Raw genomic sequence first — 22,895 nt, 5'->3', positions numbered from 1 at the left:
AAACCCCTAGATATAAATAAAAATACAAGCAATAGAGGAAATAAACATACACGGTACGAAAACTATTAAACAGTGAAATGCTGGTTAAATTGCCATGGCTTTCAAATGTTTTGTAAACTGTAAAAAGAAGGCGAAGAAAAAAAGACTCATCCCTCTCATCTGAAATGATACCAAAAGCCAACAAACCTTGGTTTTGTTTCTGGTTTTTGATATAGGACCTACTTATTTAACTTGCTGTTTGTGTTTTTCTTGGATCAATTATTTCTAGAATCGTGGTTCCTTCTCCCCAGATGGTATTATTTCTTCAACGGGACAGGAGTTTTAAGAAAGGGGTTCGGGAATTATTTCGCAAATCCTTTATTGTAGGTCAAAAATGTATTTTACCACATTGGTTGGAAGAACGTCCACCCTCATTTTGGCATTGGAGGGCAGCGTTTCATGCTCTTATGATTACGGAAGCTAGGGCAACCTCCCCATCTTATAAAAAACAGAGTAAATTTGGGATGACCTGGGAACCTTATATACAGCAATTATCAGTCAGAGCAGGCAGTTTTGGAGTGAACTCATTAAATGTAATCAGAAAGTGAAGCACTATTTATTAGTAATATTTGAAAATGGGATGGGTGGAGGGGGGAAGGGGGATGTACTTTATCGTGTTTGTATTGTGGTGATAATTGATTGTTGATTTCTTTGAATTTCCATATCTACAATGTATTAACTGAGTTGAGATGAGATTCTTTGTAAGATTTTTGTTATGTATATTTTATTTTTAAAGCTCAATAAAAATGATTGAACATTAACTTGCTCTAAAATGCTGAAATGAAATGAGGAAGGATGGAAAAACACAAAGGCTATCTCAAAAAAACACGGCTGCAAACGTAAAGCAACAGAAGACCAAAGAACGATACTGCAGTGGCAATGCATTTGAGTCCGAGCCTTTATGATAATCAATAAACGCTGTCTTAAGGGTATTGTCCACGTTTGAAATAACGGAACAAGGACCCGACATGGTCCGTGTTTTGATTAACCTAATTAGGTCACAAAAATGTGCGAAGTACCCAAACCTCGTGAAGAAATGCAAATATCCCAGAAGGTTGCTGATCAGTATGTGGCTGATAAGAGAAGTGAGTTTGGCTCATGCAGACCTCTGCTGACAGGTGTTGCGTTGCGGAGAGCCCTAGGAGCTCCTTCTCTGCTTCTTTAGTGGAATCTGCAAACCGGGCTTTACTGTTGGCGTTTGCATCCAAGTGAATGCTGCGCGATGAAATCCTACGGTAGTCTTGTGCTGTGATGTGCTCTTGAACTCGTTGCTTGAGGATATGGTAAAAGCTGTCAACATAGCTGGGTTTAAAAAAGGTTTGGACAAATTCCTGGAAGAAAAGTCATAAACCATTATTATGGTAGATATGGAGAAAGCCACTTCATGGCCTTGGAAATATCTACTTTTTGGGGCTCTGCCAAGTAATTGTGACTTGGATTGGCCATTGTTTGAAAGCAGGATACTGGGCTAGATAGGCCACTGGTCTGACCCAATATGGCTTTTCTTAAGCTCTTATGCCTGGGATTAGGACTCCCTTTTGTTCATTCATCAGCTTTAGAACATAAGAATACAAGAATAGCCATACTGGGGGCAGATTGATGGCCCATCTAGCCCAGTTTCCTGTTTCCAAACCAGGTCACAAGTACTTGTCAGAAACTCAAAAAGTAGCAGCATTCTATGCTACCAATTCAGGGAAAGCAGTAGCTTCCCCCATGTCTACCTCAATAGCAGACTGTGCATTTTTCCTCCAGGAACTTGTCCAAACATTTTTAAAGCCCAGATATGCTAACCAGTGTGCATGTGAGAGAAAGAGAGATCACACTTGAACATGTACTTGTGTGACTAACTGATTTTCTATTCGGTCAGACATATTTCCCTTTTGGGCTAAGGGCCCAGTACAGTAAATTTGCCCTTCTGAATAACTCACAGTTCTCCAAGAGGTAGACACCGCGCAGTTTCATGTTCCTAGCAAAACAAGTCATTAAGAGAAAAACCTCATTCCTCGCTTATTGTATGTCTTAAGCTGTTGCTCGTGTTCCAGCCCTTATTCCACATTCTCTCTTTTCCATGTGTTTCTGGTTTGTGTAGAGTCTGTTCAAGGGCTTGGTGAAAACCTTTCCTCCGCCAGTTAATGTCTTGAAGGTTTTATAAACAGTGCTGTCTCATTGTTCCTCTGCGTTTCACTCCGGCCCAAGTTTGTGGAAGGAGAGGAGTTTCATTTCGCGTAGGACGAAAATGTTCGCTAGGAGGAAAACAAAGACTTTTTTCAACGGGCAAACCAAGCAAAATAATAATAACTCTTGGAAAGACTATTAAAGAGGGTTTTTACAGTCTCCCAGTGGAGCTTAATGCAATGAAATTCTGTTATGTATCCAGCTACTGTTCAACCTTTCCACGAGGGTATTCGTCAGAGGAGCCAGGCAATTTCTGGATTAAAGCTTGGACAAGGTTTTCCTTCATGTGCCCCCTAGTGTCTGCAGGTCATTAGTGACGCTCTGCTGTACTCAACACACACCATGAGATGAACTTGCGCCTTTAGGGCGAGCCATTGAATTAACAGTGTCCTTTCTTCAACTGAGTTGTCAACTCTCTTGCTTTAAGAGGGATACTTTCTTACCTGGTCAAATAATTAACTTTTTTTAAAAAAATCATTTAAGAACATAAGAAATACCTGCACCGGATCAGACCTGTGGTCCATCTAGTCCGGTGATCCGCACACGCGGAGGCTCAGCCAGGCGTACTCTGGCGAATACCTTAGTCACTCATATCCCTCAATGTGTCCTGCAAGAAGATGTGCGTCCAATTTTCCCTTAAATCCTAGAATGGTGGTTTCTCCTATGATTTACCTTCTGCTAATGTTAGCTCCTTGGTAAACATTCTACTGCACCCTTCTTCTGACTCTGCCTCTTTAGAGAGTTCGACGGGAATGATTTCTTCTTACTTGGCTTCTAGAGAGATAAGAGCAGAAAAGGGAAATTAGATTAACTATTCCTTCTGCAGATAAAAACAGACTGTTCACACTCTCCAAGGTAGGGAGAACAAGAGAGCTAAAAGGGGATAGATTCCGTACAAACGTAAGGAAGTTCTTCTTCACCCAGAGAGTGGTAGAAAACTGGAACACTCTTCCGGAGTCTGTCGTAGGGGAAAACACCCTCCAGGGATTCAAGACAAAGTTGAACAAGTTCCTGCTAAACTGGAACATATGCAGGTGAGGCTGGACTCATGTAGAGCACTAGTCTTTGATCTTGGGGCCGCCGCATGAGCGGACTGCTAGGCACGATGGACCACTGGTCTGACCCAGCAGTGGCAATTTTTATGTTCTGTAAATACCTGCTGTAAAAAAAATTACCAGGTGCTAGTGACCTGGATTGGCCACTGTGAGAACGGGCTACTGGGCTTGATGGAGCATTGGTCCCGATCTCTGGAATAAATTACCTAGAGAGATTAGGGATATTAAGAGCTATCACCCTTTTCATTGTACTTAACCAACAAGTATCATGAAAGTCTTGTAATTAGAAGAAATAGTTTTGAATTTCCTTTGTACAGAGTGAACTATCACAGATTTTTCTTATTGTAATCCACCTTGAGCCATTTTTGCTTAAGTGGAATAGAAATGTTTTCATTAGATTAGATAAAATAAATAATGATACATTTGACTTCCAGTAACTCATTCTACAAGGTAAGAATCTTGAGAATGATATAAAAAGGTATACTGGTTTGAAACAGTGGTGTAATAAGGGGGGGGGGGCGAGGGGATGGAGGCACAGGCATCCCTCCTCCTTTCCACCCCTTCCACCTCTTCCCATTGCTCCCCTCGCCACATGCACCCCCCTTTCACTCCCCCACACCTCTAGTTGTTCCCCACCGCAGAAAACAAGTTCCTCACAACCGCATCAGCTCTCTTACTAATGTCACTTCCAGGTGCCGCACATAGGAAGTGACATCAGAGGGAGAGCCACCAGGATGGCGAGCAGCACGTTGAAGTCGTTGCTCGCGGCAGTGAACAGCTAGAGGTACGGGGAAAGGTAAGGGGGGGCGCGCACGTAAACTCGACCAAATCTCCTTAAATATTGGAAAAACCAAAGGTGTTCTGTTCCTCTGCACTGACAAGGATGATCTTACCACACCAAGTTGCATTGAAAAATTCTCTTAACAAAATGGATTCTACGATAAAACAACTTGGAGTCATTCTTGATAATAAACTTTCCTATCATGATCAAATCTGTTGTCAAGAAATCCTCCTATAAAGCAAAAATGATCCATTAAATATCCACACTTCTAGACCCCCCCCCTTCTCTAAACATTCTTATTCATTCCCTTGTTATTTCTCGGCTTGACTACTGCAACTCCTTATACCACGGTTCGACACAAAAAGAAATCCGTAGACTTCAAATTCTTCAAACCACAACCATTAAGCTTATCCATAAAGAAGAACTTTTGTGCACAAAAGAGGAGCGGGACCTGGGTGGGATTGTATGTGATGATCTTAAGGTGGCCAAACAGGTTGAAAAGGTGACGGTGAAAGCTAGAAAGATGCTGCCTCTCCTTCCCTGAGCCTCAAGTAAGTAATGTTGATGTCAGTTACTATATGTTCTTTTACCCCATTTTTATTATGGTAATCGCTTAGAAATTTTATAAGCGTTGTATCAATTTTTTTTTTAATAAAACTTGAAACTTGGGAGAGGTATGGCCAGTAGAAAAAAAGGAGGCATCGATGCCCCTGTATAAGACTCTGGTGAGACCTCATTTAGAATATTGTGTACAATTCTGGAGGCCACACCTTCAAAAAGATATAAAAAGGATGGAGTCTGTCTAGAGGAAGGCTACTAAAGTGGTGTGTGGTCTTCGTGATATGGAGGAGAGGGGAGATATGATGGAGATGTTTAAATACCTACATAATGTAAATGCGCAGGAGTCAAGTCTCTTTCATTTGAAAGGAAGTTCTGGAATGAGAGGTGAAAAGGCGCTGCTAACCTTTTTAGACAAATGACCTCGCTACGACAACCCAATTGCTGTATATAATATAGATTTATTAGTAACAGACAAAAGTCAACTTATATGGAACAACAGTACAGCAGATTGAGCCAATGGATAACATACAGAGTAGTCGGCTTCTGTCATGGATCCATCCTAAAGCTTAAGCCAACCGGAATGCTACTTATATACTTTAGTTCAGTAGCCTAGAATACTACCTAGTTACAGATTACATACTCACTTTCTATTGGATTGTCTCATTTATCATATCTATTGATTGTGTAGTCTGCGTACTTATCTCCAAGCCATATTAAAGCATGATATCACCTATGGTCTCTTTTACAAAGCTGTGCTAGTGGCTGCTGCAGAGCAACAGCCCCAAAGCCCTTTAAATCTCTATGGGCTTCGGGGCCGCTAGTGCGGCTTTGTATAAGAGGCCTCTAGTGTCAAATCTGACTCCTCTCTATTTCCCCTGACAATGCATTCTTTTTTTTTTTTAATATAATTTTTTTCAATCATTACATACATAATGAATAAAGAATAAAAGCAATTTGATACAATAATATAAAGGTAAATTCATCAATTCAAAATTTCCTTTTAAGCCCTGTATAGGCATGTGGGATCTCCTGGAGAGAAAAAGAGATAATGGTTTCTGTGTATGGGCAGACTAGATGTGCCATTTGGCCTTTATCTGCCATCATGTTTCTATGTTTCCAACCTCTCTTCTCTGAAAACCATACTGGCTACCAATCTCCCATCAGATCACTTTCCTCCTTACCTTTAAAACCAGACTCACAAATTCTCCTGTTTTCATCGACAAACTTATATTTCCTTATTCTTCTTCCAGAACTTTACGATCCAACTCTCAAAATCTTCTCATGATCCCCTCCATTCATGAAATCTTCTACGACCCTACACGTAAATCAATTTTCTCTGTTATGGCCTCAACATTATGGAACACGATGCCCAACGAACTCAGACAAGAATCATCTCTATTGTTATTAAAATCCAAACTTAAAACCTTCCTATTTCAAAATGCTTTCAATATGGGTTCAAGATGCTTTCAATATGGGTTGATGCTATTCTATTTTATGATGAAAAATAGAAGAAATTCTGTCACCTTAATTTTATTGAAACTTTACTTCCCTTCCCCAGCTTCCCCACACGTTTCCTATTTGTCAAGTCTGTTTTCTCCCCCCCCCACCTAATATTTTTAGCTTATATTTTTTTTAACTTTAATTGTATATACTTATTGTAAATCGTCTAGATACTTGAAATAGATGTTATAACAAGAAATGAATAAACTTGGAAATGGGAGATTGGGCAAGGAGCAGGGAGTGGGGGAAGAGCTGGCTGTGGGGGAGGGGCACTTCTCATCCTCGCTACACCACTGGTTGGAAGTATTCCAGAAATAATCTGTGATAATCTCTCCTCTATTCAGAATTGGTACTGGCGCCTAACTTTTTCTGCCACTGCAATTGTTTAAATGACACCTACCTGTGATTGACACGTGAACAGAGACATTTTGTAGCTTCGCCCGATGTAGGTGCCGTTTACAGAATCTGGCCCTGTGTGACAATAGTCCCAACAGATACTTAAGTTAATAAAAGACAAATCTGTATGATTTCCAATAATGCTTGTAAAAGGCTAGGGAGACATTGTTTGGAAGGGGATAGATTCCATACAAATATAAGGAAGTTCTTCTACACTCAGAGAGTGGTAGAAAACTGGAACGCTCTTCCGGAGTCTGTCATAGGGGAAAACACCCTCCAGGGATTCAAGACAAAGTTAGACAAGTTCCTGCTGAACCAGGACGTACGCTGATAGGGATAGTCTCAGTCAGGGCGCTGGTCTTTAACCAAAGGGCCGCCGCGTGAGCGGACTGATGGGCATGATGGACCGCTGGTCTGACCCAGTAGCGGCAGTTCTTATTTAGGGCCCCTTTTACAAAGACAAATCTGTGGAAAAAACTTTTTAATTTGGTTAAAAGTCTGTGCATTGGAGAAGCTCACATGTGACATTATGGCCCAAATTGCCTGGTGAAATGCCAATTCACACAGTTAAATGTTTTTGCTTATAATGAATTTTATCTAATGATCGCAGCTTCTGCATAGCATTGCCGAGAATGTTTCTAGAAACCTTTTCTCCCCACTTTGAACAGTATACCCATAAGAACATAAGAATTGCCGCTGCTGGGTTGTGCCCAGCAGTCCGCTCACGCGGCGGCCCCTAGGTCAAAGACCAGTGCTCTAAATGAGCCCAGCCTCACCTGCGTATTTTCCAGTTGAGCAGGAACTTGTCCAACTTTGTCTTGAATCCCTGGAGAGTGTTTTCCCCAACCACAGACTCCGGAAGAGCGTTCCAGTTTTCTACCACTCTCTGGGTGAAGAAGAACTTCCTTACATTCATACGGAATCTATCCCCTTTTAGCTTTAGATAGTGCCCTCTCGTTCTCCCTACCTTGGAGAGTGTGAACAGTCTGTCTTTATCTACTAAGGGGCTCATAATCAAGAGAAAAACATCCAAAAACCGGCCTAATTCGGCACTTGGACGAACATTTCTCAAAAACATCCAAGTGCCAATAATAAAACCGGGTTTTGGATGTTTTTCTAAACGACTTAGGCCTTCATAGTGCCGCTCAACGTCCAAAGCTACACGGGGTGTTTCGGGAGGCGTGTCGAGGGCAGGAGTTGGGCGGCATGTAGTCGTACAGCATGAATAACCGAAAGTTATACAACCCACGATCGACGGAACTTGGATGTTGTGACTTAGACCATGTAAAACATGGTCTAAGTAACAAAAACCCACCTAAACTCACCAGATAAGCACTGCAAACACATAACACAGTGATCACCAACAACACCCCCCCCCCCCTCAAACACATACACCCATAAAAATGTTATTCACAACTTTAAAATTCAGCCTCCAGACCATCATTACCTGGCCGCCTGGCATAGGAAAGCCTAGTCATCCAACACAGAGGCAGCTTAAGTCATCTTGGGGGTGGGTTAGGGACCAATAGAGAGGAAGACCCATGCCCGTAAGCCCCTGTAATCGCTGCATTGATAATGAAACATGTGCACTGCTCTATACACCCCCAAAACCCTTTTGTACTGGCATATAAGTGGCTCCTGCAGCCATAAGGGCTATTGGGGTGGTAGATAAGTGGGTCTAGAGGATTCTGGAGGTGGTTTGGGGGGCTCACCATGACCTATAAGGGAGCTGTAGTGAGGAGAAGCCATGGCACCCTTTTTGTGAAGTTCACAGCAGTGTCCTGTAAGGTACCCCACTATTTAGGTGGCATGTCTGGGTGTGCAGTCCCAATAAAACAGGGGAACCAATTCCACAAAAATCGAACAAGCAAGAGCAAAGTGGAAATGTCCAATCAGAATGGTGCACAAAAAATGCGTCTTTCAACTCATCTGATAAATCCAATGATCTTTATTCATCCAAAACAATTCAAACATCCAAAGCAACTCAATGACTCGACATGATCATGTTTCGGCCATCCGGCCTACATCAGGAGTCTTAGGAGTCTTTGGGTATCAAATGGTCTGTTTAGTAACAAGTGGTCCAGAGAAGAGCGACTAAAATGGTTAAAGGCTGGAGGAGTTGCCGTACAGCGAAAGATTAGAGAAACTGAGCCTCTTCTCCCTCGAAAAGAGGAGACTAAGAGGGGACATGATCGAAACATTCAAGATAATGAAGGGAATAGATTTAGTAGATAAAGACAGACTGTTCACACTCTCCAAGATAGGGAGAACGAGGGGGCACTCTCTAAATTTGAAAGAGGATAGATTCAACCAGAGAGTGGTAGAAAACTGGAACACTCTTCCGGAGTCCGTCATAGAGGAAAACACCCTCTAGGGATTCAAGACAAAGTTAGACAAGTTCCTGCTGAACAAGGACGTACGCTGATAGGGATAGCCTCAGTTAGGGGGCTGGTCTTTGACCAGAGGGCCGCCGCGTGAGCGGACTGATGGGCATGATGACCCAGCAGTGGAAATTCTTATGTTCTTATCAAGCTGCACTAGAGATTTTTAGCATGGGCCAGTAATGCAAGTGCTCTGATGCTCATTGAATTCTACGAGCATTGGAGTATTTACTGTGCCGGCTTACGCTAAAAACCTCCAACACAGCTTGATAAAAGGAACCCTTAATTGGCAAACCCTTTTAAAAAAAAGATTAAACAACATTTAAAACAATGTAGGCAGAAGTAGGCTACAGGGCTTCAAAGAAGGTCTGGACAGGTACCTAGAGGAAAAAGGGATTGAGGGGTACAGATAGGAGTAGAGATGAGGTTATAGGGACAGGATTAGAGGTAAATTACAAAATTAGTCAGAGTCCACTATTCAGGCAGTGGGCCTGATGGGCCGCCGCGGGAGCGGACCGCTGGGCAGGATGGACCTCTGGTCTGCCCCAGCGGAGGCGACTTCTTATGTTCTTAGGTTTCAAGTTTCCAAGTTTATTTAAAATTTTCTATCCTGCGCTAGGGGGAGCCTTGAGGCACCTATAAAAATGGTGCCTTCATCACATCTACGGAGACACCTTGGAACCCCTAAGGTCAAAGTGGGCACGGTCAATGCTGGAAAAGACCTTACGCATTCTTAGGCGCCTCGGTAGACGCGATTCAGGTCAAACATACCTGCCAGAAACGTAGACCTTCAAAACCTTGGCCTAGATTTCCAGCACCTATATTTAAGGTAACCGTGATTCCGCAAATTGCGCCGTTCCATGACTGACACGCGATTGACAATTGTTTTTTTAAGCAATCACCGATATTGACGCTGTTTGTAGAATCCGGCCCTCAGTGGCTTTCAAGAAAGAGTATGAAACTTACTGGAAAAAAAGTGTGCTTTAGGAGCAGCCTTTTCTCAGCGCTAACATGAGAAAAATTATATTAAGAAATTGCAAAGAGCCGTGGCGACAGAACCTTGGCATTTCCAAATAAACCTGCGTTTGTCGCATCAAAAGGATTCCCTAATACCAAGCTTCAGCATTCAGTTCCTTATGTTGTAGGAAATCTTGAAATACATTCTTAGGTTTTCCACGAGCCTTTACTGAGCTAGCCAAAATAAAAAGAAACGTATGTTCACTTAAACCTTGGCTAGGAATGAACATTTTCTATTATTTTTTCCATGTCCGACTTAGCCATTCATAACAAATTCATAGCCAGCGTTCTACACTGATCTCTTCTCCTACGTGTTACGTTTCAAATGACAGTTTTTAATTGATGAAGTCTGATAAACCTTTTCTGAATGGTTTTCACCTAGTGAAAGCATTTGACCACATGAGATCAAAAGTTACATTGGAGGAGACAATATGGGCTGGATTCTGCATACGCCGCCTAACTTAATTGGCTTTAATTGGAGTGGTAATTGACCGCACCATTAAAAACCGATTAAAATTTTTTTTTTTAAAGTACATAATAATCTCACTGGGTCAGACCAATGGTCTATCAAGCCCAGTAGCCCGTTCTCACGGTGGTTAATTCAGGTCCCTAGTACCTGGCCAAAACCCAAGGAGTAGCAACATTCCTCATAGAATCTCAAAGAGTAGCAAGATTCCGGAATCACAGAGAGTAACAAGATTCTAGAACCCCAAAGAGTAGCAACATTCCAGAATCCTAAGAGTAACAAGATTCCGGAACTCTGAAGAATAGCAACATTCTATGTTACTAATCCAGGGCAAGCAGTGGCTTCCTCCATGTCTTTCTCAATAGCAAACTATGGACTTTTCCTCCAGGAACTTGTTTAAACTTTTCTTAAAACAAGCTACGCTATCCACTCTTACCACAACCTCTGGCAATGCGTTCCAGAGCTGGGAGGTGCTTACTAGGATAGGCATTGTAATCGAGTCTACAACAAGGCATCTAACAGCAGTACGGGCCATTCCGCGCGGCTCCCTGCGCTAAAAACTGCTATCAAAAAACAAAAGGAATTGACCCCAAGATATCCACAGAGAAGAAAATCCAGAGAAAACCAAAAGAACGTCACTCCACAAAGTTTCTAAAAACTGCTAGCGCAGGGTTAGTAATATGTTACTTGTCCAACACTGATTTGTACCTACCACCTGAGATGTCTAGGTTTCAGAAAAGTGATCCACTGAAAGGATTAGGAAAGATTATCCCCCTTAATCCCTCCCCAGTAGTTGATGCCCCTCCCCCCAATACAAGTGAAATTGGTAAGGGATATGGGTTGGTTTGTTTTTACAGCTTCAGCAAAAATAAATATTTGCATTTCTAAAATGGCTCATGTAGATGTTCATGTTCTTTTTCACAACATAAACATATATATGATATGGTGCCCCATGTTTTAGTTACAGTACCGGTATGGTGACACGTCAAAACCACGTGGGACAAAAATAATTGCACGTAAGGTAGCATTTATGTTCGTGTGTTGACCGCATATATATGGTAACGCAGCATTTATGTGCCTGAGTTGATTTTGTAGGTGTCCGTCTCTTCATGTATTTTAGAAGAGGCTCTATGAGGGGCCTCTGAAAAGTTCTCAGCCCAAGAAGAGAATGATGTGGGGCCACTAAACTCACAAGTTATACCACATTTTCCTTTACACTTTTTGCATTAATGATATTAAATGAAAGTGTTAAGAAAAGTATGGCTCCACATCATTCTCTCCTTGGGCTGAGAACTTTTCAGAGGCCCCTCATAGAGCCTCTTCTAAAATGCATGAAGAAATGGACACCTACAAAATCTACAGGTCAACTCAGACACATAAATGCTGCCTTATCATATATATGCGCTACCATCATTCTCCTCTTGGTTGGGCTGAGAACTTTTCAGTGGCCCCTTGTATTGTGATGTCATAATGCCTCATTCCACCTATGCCTAAGAGCCAACCTCATCGGTGATGATGTAATGGCTTGGGTTCCCTCTACTTGTGCCCATTTACTAGACGCATTTGCCTCATTGAAACAAAGTGTCAAGAGAAGTGTGGAATAACTTGTAAGTTTCCTGGCTCCACATCATTCTCTTCTTGGCTGGGCTGAGAACTTTTCAGTGGCCCCTTGTATTGTGATGTCATAATGCCTGATTCCACCAGTGCCTGAGAGAACCTCATCGGTGATGTCGCAATGGCTTGATTTTCCTCTACTTGGACCCATTTACTAGATGCATTTGCCTCATTGAAACAAAGTGTCAAGAGAAGTGTGAAATAACTTGTAAGTTTTCTTCTTGGTTGGGCTGAGAACTTTTCGGTGGCCCCTCATATGTTGGCAGGTTCTCCTCAAAATGAGAAGTCCCAACCTAGAGATCTCAATTCCAATTGTATATTCTTTCTAAAAAGCTTCTCCACATCTCTAATCTGTGTTTATCCGTGAATCAGAATGCAATGAGCTGAACATTTAAACAATGCTATTCATGACCTGCTATATTTTCTTTATCTTTTCTTTCAAATTGGCCTCTCTTTTCCTTTCTTCCTGGTTTTTTTTTTTTCTCTCTGTCTTCATCTATCCTTCCATCTTTGTAGCCCATATGCCAACGTTTGAGTTTGTAACAGGCAAAAGGCATTGGATTCTCCCTGGAGCCTGCTCCCATGGATTGCACCAAGAGAAAACCTGCCAAACTACCATCACTCAGGTGTGACAGCTCACAGACAGGCAGACCCAGATTAGGGTTAACTTGGCATGGGATGTGCAGTTTCACAGAAACCAAAAGAACGTATTGCAAAAAACTGGAAGGATTCCTCACAATCTGTTTATCAACTCAACTAGGGTTCTTGCAGTTCGACAAGTCTTGATTTGTAAGGATGGTAATGATGAACATCTGCGACTTTCTTTGGATTTGGAAGATATTTTGACTCTTTGTTGAGCCAAATCAAGATGATGGCATGATGAGGGCAGATATATGTAATGTATTACTGCGCAGCTAAAGAGAGAATTCTCCAGTAAGTCATATTAGTGGAAGGTTCTGGATTTCTATAGTCACCAAGCTATAGTTTTCTTAAGTCCACTGTGGTGCGTTGTGTTGACATTTTTCATGGGGGAAAAAAATCACAAAACCCAGAACTGCAAGTCTGTAAGGGTTAACTTGAAAATCATAGAAACATAGAAGATGACGGCAGAAAAGGGCTACAGCCCATCAAGTCTGCCCACTCTGCTTACCCACCCCCTGTCTATGCCCTAATGACCCAATTTCCTTATCTTGACCCTCGTAGGGATCCCACATGGATATCCCATTTATTCTTAAAGTCTGGCACGCTGTCTGCCTCGATCACCTGCACTGGAAGCTTGTTCCAATGATCAACCACTCTCTCTTTGAAGAAATACTTTCTGGTGTCGCCATGAAAGTATTTCTTCACAGAGAGAGTGGTTGATCATCTTCCACAACAGTTAAATGCCAGAATTTGCATTTGAAGATCAGTTATTGTGTCTATAGATTTAGCTGAACCCTTTTCAGTACTACTTCACACTGGGTTACACTTCTCCCTCGGTATTCACGGGGGATAGAGGCAGAGTGGACCGCGAATTGAGAAAAACCGCGAATAACTTCTCGTCCAGCTCTGACCCACCCAGCCTCTCTCCAGCCTTCCCCCCATCATCCCGGCCTTATCTGGTGGTCTAGCGGGCTTTCGGGGCAGGAGCGATCTTCCTACACTCCTGCCCCGTGCAGATCACCAATAGGAAATGACTGCCATGAGTTCCCGTAGGCTCTCGAGACTACGACGGGAGCTCACGTCAGCCATTTCCTTTTGGCAATCTAGATGGGGCAGGAGCGTAGGAAGATCGTTCCTGCCCCGAAAGCCTGATAGATCAACAGGTAAGGCCAGGATGCCAGGAGGAAGGCTGGAGAGGCGGAAAAGTGGTAAAATATGGGGTTCCCCCCCAAAAAAATTGTGAATATGTGAAACCACGAGTGTGCAAACTGCGAATGGGGAGGGAGAAGTGTACATTCATGTCAAGTAGCCATTTCCCTATTCCCAGAAGGTTTATATACTCTACAATCTAAGGATGGACCATCAGGCTGCATTACAGCTCCAAATCATGTTATCTCTTAAAATATGTAATAACTAAGTCACTGTCTGCTATACTGTAATGAGATGCAAAACATTTAAATGAATGGAAGTAGCTCACTACTATGGAAATTCTGAATCTAACTTGTGGTGAGCACTCCAAGTCAAGTACGCTTCTCCCTCCTTATTCGCTGTGATAGGGGATTAACAGAACCGCAAATACAGAAAAACCACAAATAACTTTTTCATGTGTTATTGGCTGTTTTCTATTAAAAACCATCATGAATATGATGAAACCGCAATAACATGGTGGGAGTCCTGGCCTGTTCCTGAAGGAGAGGCAAAACACGGTGAAGAAAGTGCTGTGAATCGGCGATTTTCTCTGTAAATGCTTGGAATCAGCGATTATGCAAGATGATGTAATTTGGGGGGAGGAGCCAGCAAGCTAAAAACCGTGAATAATCAAAACAGCGATTGCTGAAACCGTGAATATGGAGGGAGAAGTGTAGCTGGAAAAAAAACAGGGGTTATTTTACTGTCCTGAGAGAATTAGACATCAAAGTATGACCTGGTGCTCCCAGGCCACATCTTAAAAGTACCATGGTGCTGATCCCCTCCCCCTCCCCGCCCCACACATACATATATGATCAGAAATGCAACCCCGGAATCACATACCAAACCACTCAGACTTCCAATTACACCCGAGAATTCTCTCCCCTCCCCAAAGAAACCACCCCCTAGAGTCCAACCATTCCATACTTGTTGGTCTAATGTAGTGGTCTCAAACTCGCAGCCCGGGGACCACATGCATCCCGCCAGGTACTATTTTGAGGCCCCCAGTATATTTATCATAATCACAAAAATAAAATAAAATCGTCTCTTGTTCATCTGTCTCTTTAGCTATAAATGACAATATTATTATTAAGACTTAGCCAAAACTATAAAGAGTTTTACCTCCTGCAAAATTGTCATTTCTTTAATAAGACATTAACTATTTTTTCTGAGGCCCTCCAAGTACCTACAAAGCCAAAATGTGGCCCTGGCAAAGGGTTGGAGTTGGAGACCACTGGCTAAACTGTAACCATGACATCCTGTTTGCCTTTGGGAAGCAGAACTGAGATTGTGATGTCATAATGCCTCATTCCACCAATAAGAGCCAGCCTCATCAGTGATATCACAATGGCTTGATTGTCCTGTTCTCCCCTCTGCCCTCCAACCCAGCCAGCAGATTAACTGTTCCCCTTAACTCAGTGGTGTCAAACTCGCAGCCCGAGGGGCCACATGTGGCCCACCAGGTCCTATTTTGAGGCCCTCGGTATGTTTATCATAATCACAAAAGTAAAATAAAACAGTTTCTCTCTAGCCATAAATGACAATATTATTATTAAGACTTAGCCAATAGGAAAGATTTATAAACTGTGAAGAGTTTTACCTCTTGTAAATTTGTACCTTCTACCGTCTACTAGCCTTGTACATTAAACACGAGAGACTCAATCGCTGCTACTGTCTGGTACTATGCGGATGAGGAGTCCTGGCAGAAGGGACATAGATAAAGGGATATTTTTAGCACCTGCTGCTGCATCCTTGTTTGCATTTCTCAGGCCAGGCAGGAAGCAACCCAGACAGTGGGCCTGATTTTTTTAAATGATATGTGAAGAATTTTGCCCAGGTGTGAGAACTTCCTGGCATCCGTGGCATGAAGCATTGTGAGAGAATGGTTGTGGAATGCTGGACTTTCCCTTTCTCTGTTAACTCGGGCATCCAAAAGTGAACCGAAATCACAGCAGAATTTGCTCTCTCAAGAGTGATATATGAGCAGAACGCGCTCCAAAAGTCCATTCTGTTAAGTGCATTTCAGAGACACCTGTGCCAAGAAGTGTGCCACATTTCCAAAGCAAACGCGGTGAGTAGAATGAATTACCCTGCATCAAAGAAATGGGTCGCAACTTATGCGCGGTTTGTCTTACGTTAAACAGCCGTCCTGCAGCTTTCCTGCCGCCCTGGGAAAGGGCCCTTTTGCGCAGAGACTCATCATTTGCCTCACCTTCCCCAGATCCGCTTGATTCATGATGATTATGATGTCATCCATGACATCCCACAGGCTGCTTGGACCAATCAGCTCGCATTCCCTTCAAGGCACTGTGTGATGTTTGCAGAACCATGCTGGCTCCCAGGCGTTTAACGGCATTTGCACAGGAGCAGACCTGATCAATATTCATAAGCTCCTGATTCTCAGACCAAACAGTAATCATAAGACCATAAGAAATGCCCTACTGGGACAGACCGAAGGTCCATCAAGCCCAGTCTCCTGTTTCCAACAGTGGCCAACTCAGGTCCCAAGTACTTGGCAGAAGACCAAAGAGTAGCAACATTCCAGAACTGAGATTGTGATGTCATAATGCCTCATTCCACCAATGGCTAAGAGCCAATCTCAGCAGTGATGTCACAATGACTTAATTATCTTATACTTGGCTCACATAAGAACATAAGAATTGCCCTACTGGGACAGACCGAAGGTCCATCAAGCCCGATATCCTGTTTCCAACAATGGCCAACCCAGGTCCCAAGTATTTGGCAGAAGACCAAAGAGTAGCAACATTCCAGAGCTGAGATTGTGATGTCATAATGCCTCATTCCACCAATGGCTAAGAGCCAACCTCATCAGTGATGTCACAATGGCTTGATTATCCTATACTTGGCTCACATAAGAACATAAGAATTGCTGTACGGGGACAGACCAAAGGTCCATCAAACCCAGTATCCTGTTCCCAACAGTGGCCAACCCAGGTCCCAAGTACCTGGCTAGATCCCAAGTAGTAAAACAGATTTTATGCTGCTTATCCTAGGAATAGATAACCTCAATAATAGTTATGCTCAGAGTACCTTATACAATCCAATGGGAATTCTGATTCCACTTTCTCAAAACGAGTCAGTGGTGTTTCTTGATAGCCAGTGGCAGTAAATGTATGGTTGAGGATTAACCTTATCTCTTGTTCCCCCGACCTTGAAAAAGAATTCCGAAACGCGTCGGGAAGGGGAACCGATAAGGATTTAAGTTAAGTGATGCACTTTTAAACCTTTTTCTATATACAAGCTATTTAAGCTATAATAAGTTATATTGATGTGAAAATAGAAAAAATCTTTAAAAAGAAAAAATCTTTAAAAACATAATTCTCTAAAAAAATACAACGGGTACTTTCCATGTATTGGGAATGATGAAGAATTCCAACACCACTGACTCGTTTTGAGAAAGTGGAATCAGAATTCCCATTGGATTGTATAAGGTACTCTGAGCATAACTATTATTGAGGTTATCTTTTCATAACTTGAAGTGAGTCATATTAGTTTGGTAGATATCCTAGGAATAAGCAGTGTATTTTTCCAAATCATCTCAATAACGGCCATGGACTTCTCTTTTAGGAAATTCTCTAAAACCCCTTTTAAACCCCGCTAAGCTAACTGATTTCACCACATTCTCCGTCAAAGTTCCTTAAGAGTGTGTGTGTGTTCTTGTCTCTATGCATACTTTTATGCATGGATATTTTGTAAATTACCTTCTATGTGTGCTTCTATCGGGGGAGTACTGTATGCATACATAATTTTAAGAGCATAATAAAATAGACATACAAGCAGACCTTAAAATTTCATGGCTAAAAATGATGACATAACTTTGCATAAGACTAAAACTTAGAAATCACAGTTAAAATGAATAACGTAGGGCCATAAGTATCAGCAAATAACTGGGTTTCGAGTAATTTTCTAAATATACCCTTCTCACAACAATTCCGTATCTGCCCTACCAAAGAGTTCCAAAACTTAACTCCTGCACAACAAAAGCTTGTTTTACCAGGATCATCCAACCTCGGATTCACAGTCGTCTTCAGTAGGCCCAAATTCTCAGAACGCAAAGATCTTTTTGGAATACACCTAGATATGTTATTTTTAAATACAGTAGTTCTGGAACATTTCCGTATAGAAATTGTAGAATACAGTGTTCCTCCGGTCATTCGCGGTTCGCAATTCGCAGTCCCGGTCATTCGCGATATTTTCCGACCGGGACTTCCTGTGCTATAGTCGGGCTTCACCAATCAGGAGCTGCGTGTCAAAGCAGCTCCTGATTGGTGAAGCCTGACTTTAGTGCAGGAAGAGGCGGTCGCAGCATACCGCCAGTAATTCCCTTCACCCGCTGGCGCTCCAGCTGCCCTATCCTGCCTCTCCAGCTGCCCTCTCCTGCCTCCCCAGGTGAAAAACCGTATTTGCGGTTTTTCAATATTCAGGGGGGTTCCTAGAACGGAAACCCCGCGAATATCGGGGGGAGTACTGTAATCCATTTGTGGCACTCAGAAAGAAAGAAGGCCTATCCCGCACAATCAGATCAACTCAGCTCTTAAGTACAATCCTCGTTCTTTACATTACACAGAGCCTGCCAACACTGGAAGGCTCTGGTGAAATTGACAAAAAAATCTCTGTGGCTTTCTCCTAATACAAGGAAAACCCTTCTTACCATAAGTTAAATATGTGGTAATAAACAGCCTCCGAGTCTCTTTGATCGCATGGCTTCTGTAATCTTCTTCATCTGCAACGGACAAATGCATATCAGTGTCGTAACCTCAGAAAAGCCTAGTATTAAAAACCCCACAGCAATTTGAAACCTTGTAGGTTTCAGCTGATTCTGTGCCAGCTGGGGCACAGTTCTCCAGCTGATTTTAAAGTCTCCCTTGTTCAGACTGAAACTGGGCACGGTTTATCAACCTGTGTTTTTTTTTTTTTTCTTCTAAAAGTTCCACTGCTAAGCAAAAGACTTTTGGAAAGGAAAAACCCGAGTGACCCAAGTTTACATTTCAATGAAGGCGGGTTTATTTGGTTACTGCACAGCCCTCTGTTTATTTGGTGACGGGACTAAAGCGCGCCAGACAATCGCGTGCAGACAAAGGAACTCAGACAAATGCGTGCAGGTCGTCAGCGAGCCGGATTAAAAGTTAAATTTAAAGCACTCCGAGGGGGGCATAGGGGGAAAACCACCCCCCACACACACACTTTACTTAGAAGTGCTGGCACTCCTTTGTGCTCGCGGGATTGTCCCAAGCGCTTTCATCTATGTACCGTTTCTTTACACTTCTCCCTCCAAATGTGCAGGTGTAGGACTCGCGACTTCGGTTATTCGTGAGTTTCTAAACCCTGACCCAACCCCCCACCTCCTGGACCTCTCCACACCTTACCTGGTGGTCTAGCAGTGAAGCGGGGCAGAAGCGGCACACTGGGGAGGAGGAGATGTGGCAGCGCTGGCTGACTGGCTACAGGACGTGCCTCTCGCACTTCCACCGGCAGAAATGAAGAATCTGCCATACTGTGGAAGATGCATATTTGTAGCCCTCCAGCAGAGGTCAAAGGTTACAATTGGAAGAATTTATTTTTTAACTACTAAAAACCCAAAACAGCATTTTAATATTACTACTATTAATTATTTATAGAGCGCTACCAGACGCACGCAGCACTGCACAGAGTCACAAAGAGTAACATAGTAACATAGTAGATGACGGCAGATAAAGACCCGAATGGTCCATCCAGTCTGCCCAACCTGGTTCAATTTAAATTTTTACATTTTTTTTTTAGCTATTTCTGGGCAAGAATCCAAAGCTCTACCCGGTACTGTGCTTGGGTTCCAACTGCCGAAATCTCCGTTAAAACATACCCCAGCCCATCTACACCCTCCCAGCCATTGAAGCCCTCCCCAGCCCATCCTCCACCAAATGGCCACTATAGCTTCACTCCTGAAGGAAAAAAAAAAATTGGTCCCACCTTCTTTGTAAACAAAACATTTTCTGACAACCTGGGGACTAATGCTCAAAGAAAGGACGAAAAAAGTAAAAATCCACCCCCCTCCCCTCATTTTACTAATGCCTCGTACGGGTTTTAGCGCCGGCAGCGGTAGCAACTCCTTCGGCGCTCATAGAATTCCTATGAGCGTCGGAGCAGTTACCAACGCTGCCGGTGCTAAAGCATCAGCAGAAGAGGGGTTGCAATTAGAGGTCTGCATGGGAACGGGGATCGCGGGAATCCCGCAGGACCCGCGGGGGTCCCGCAGGAATCCCCCCTAACCCACGGGACTCCCACAGGGACCCCCCTCTAGCCCACGGGATTCCCACGGGGACCCCCCTCTGGCCCACGGGGATGGAAGGCTTTGGAAGCAGGGTTCGTCCATATAATACAATGGACACGTCAGCCTTAGTAAAAGAGGGGGTTTATAAGTTAATTACCTGAACAGAAAACAAAAAAAGGGTTCCACCAAAGAGATTCCACAAGGAAAACAGCAAAAGAAACTGTGGAATTGATGATCCTGTCAGAAGTAATTGCTGCTTTTTATGGGGACGGGCGGGGATGGAGGTAATTTCCTTGTGGGGATGGGTGGGGACGGAGAGGATCCTGATGTGGACGGGTGGGGACGGAGAGGATCCTGGCAGAGACGGGTGGGGATGGAGAGGATCCTGGAGGGGACGAGCGGGGATGGGTGTGATTTCTGTCCCCGCGCAACTCTCTAGTTGCAATGCCATCTGCAGATTCACCTTTCAAAGGAGATTTACTTCCTATCACTTTGTAAAATCATGTTGAGTTCTTTTTTTTTTTGGGGGGGGGGGTTAAACCTTATTAGTTTCTAATTTGCTTTGAAGTTAATATCTAACTCCTCAGGTTTTTCTTGTGTAGCTTATAGTAGTAGCCCAAAAGCAGGGGGGGAATAAGAAAAATTTGGATCATGAGGGCAGAATTTATGGGATTCTCTCCCACTTCAAAGGCACCCCGTAGAAACACTGCGGTTCTTAAATGAATCTCTTTCTGTGTGGGAAGCTCCCAGAACGAGACATCGAACTGTAGAAAACAGGGAAATTAATCTAGTTCTTCTGCACAGGGTGTCCTTCGTAGAACTTGACCCTGCAACTCCAACACACGTTGTAACCGCTTTCTCAGATAATTTCTCCCTAGTCGCCTGATAAATCAGGAGACCAGGGCTGCACATCTCACCAGGTCTGCATGGAAAGAAAAGAAGAAAAAAAAAAGAGAGCTGTCAGGCATTGAGCTGCTGGTGGAGATAAAGCATGAACTATGTAATTGGATTGGGTTAGTGGCTATTACACAGGGCAACTTATTTATTACTGAAGACCTGCATGATAGCGAGAAAGTGCATTGGAAAATGAAGACCGTGAGGCTCCTCTCCTGCCTTGGAAACATTTACCCCCCTCTTCTACGAAACTGCGCTAGCGGTTTTTAGCGCAGAGAGCGGCGCTGAATGGCCCGCGCTGCTCCCGACGCTCATTGATGCTCCTATGAACATTGGGAGCAGCGCAGGCCATTCAGCGTGGCTCCCCGCGCTAAAAACCGCTAGCGTAGAAGAGAGGGGTTAGGATATCCTAGATCAGGGGTCTCCAAACCTTTCGCCACGAGGGCCCCTTTGGGTACTTCAGCATGTTTCAGCAGGCCGTAGTAAAAAACAAGAAAGATAAATAACGCTAGATCTATGAGTTCTATTGAAAGCAGAAAATTTTATAAACTAATTACAGAGTATGTGAGATTAAATTATCGTATATTAAAGGCAACGAACGATACCAGCAAATTCTCATGCTTTCATCACAAACTATAATAAAACCATTAAATGTGGATGATGGAACAGTTTTTGTGTTTTTAAAATCTTATTAAACTGAAGTTCAAATTTTGAAACGCTAATTACAAGTAGTGGCTTCAAATGTGAATAAGTGAATACGCACATTTGAATATAAATTTATGCAATTACAAACTGAGTACAGTACTCCCCCAAAATTTGCAGGGGTTCCGTTCCAGGAGCGCCCGCGAATTTAGAAAAACCGCGAATGCAGTTTAGGAGCGGATCGGAGGCGGGAGAGGGCTGTAGGGGCGGCGGTGGATGCTGAAAAAAAGACTGATGTCCTGCGGGATCGTTCTTAGTATTTTCTGACCGCTTCTTCCAGGAACTAAAGTCAGGCTACACCAATCAGAAGCTGCTTTGACACGCTATCTGGCGCGTCAAAGCAGCTCCTGATTGGTGTAGCCTGACTTTAGTTCCTGGAAGAGGCAGTCAGAAAATATCACAAATTACTGAGTCTGCGATTCGCAAACCGCAAATTCACCACTGCAAGTATTCTTATGGACAATTAAGCGTTACGACTAGTAATGAACTTCCAGATTCAATTTAAAGATTAGTCACAGCGCCAGAGCTACCTACAACGCCGCAAATTGACACTGTCGATCGAGGCCAAACAAGTACGAAGAAATACCGCAAAGTATACAATTATGATTCAGTATTAAATAAAGTTGTGAATAATATTAATATTAACAGGAGAAAACAGGGGATTCAGGGGGGCGAGATCGCACCAGGGTGCAAACAGAAGGCAATAAGGTGGAGCCACAGGGCAAAGGGGAGCCACAAGGCAAGGGGGAACAAACCAAGGCTCAGGGGACGATAGCACGGGAGGGGGCTGGTACTCCCCGGGGAAAAGCGGGGAGGAGGGGTGGAGGGGACATGGGGAGGAAGGGAGTTGCGAGGGTAAAGGTGGAGGGCACAGCAGAGGCACCGGGAGCGGGAAAACGGCCCGAGACCCAAGGGAAGGCGGCCCAGGTAAAGGCAGAGGTGGTGGCACCGGGAGCGGGAAAACGGCCCGAGACTCAAGGGAAGGCGGCCCAGGTAAAGGCAGAGGTGGAGGACAAACACCGGGACCTACAGTGCTTATACGCAAATGCAAGAAGCCTCATGGCTAAGATGGGTGAACTGGAAGTCATGGCCAAGGGGGAGGACCTGGATATAATAGGAATTACATAAACCTGGTGGACAGAGGAAAATCAATGGGACGTGGCGCTGCCAGGGTACAAGCTCTACAGGAGGGACAGGACCCACAAGAAGGGGGGAG

General features: G+C 43.5%; 1 long non-coding RNA gene across 3 annotated transcripts; it reads right to left on the bottom strand.

Annotated features, from left to right (window-relative positions):
• Nucleotides 1–1,773: 1,773 nt before the first annotated feature.
• On the bottom strand, nt 1,774–19,465 carry LOC117368510. 3 transcript variants are annotated; one of them, XR_004540965.1, is made up of 4 exons: nt 6,512–6,579; nt 5,793–5,926; nt 2,887–2,988; nt 1,774–2,282 (listed from the first exon to the last, which is right to left on the bottom strand). It is a non-coding gene; the product is annotated as an uncharacterized LOC117368510 (long non-coding RNA). The 3 variants fall into 3 exon arrangements; XR_004540966.1 differs by lacking the exons at nt 5,793–5,926; nt 6,512–6,579 and adding an exon at nt 18,488–19,465; XR_004540967.1 differs by lacking the exons at nt 5,793–5,926; nt 6,512–6,579 and adding an exon at nt 3,111–3,132.
• Between the last annotated feature and the right edge of the window lie 3,430 nt (nt 19,466–22,895).

Source organism: Geotrypetes seraphini, chromosome 10 (assembly GCF_902459505.1).
Source record: "Geotrypetes seraphini chromosome 10, aGeoSer1.1, whole genome shotgun sequence".
NCBI lineage: Eukaryota > Metazoa > Chordata > Amphibia > Gymnophiona > Dermophiidae > Geotrypetes > Geotrypetes seraphini.
The sequence above is the reverse complement of the archived record's forward strand: the minus strand, read 5'-3'. Positions and strand labels throughout refer to the sequence as shown.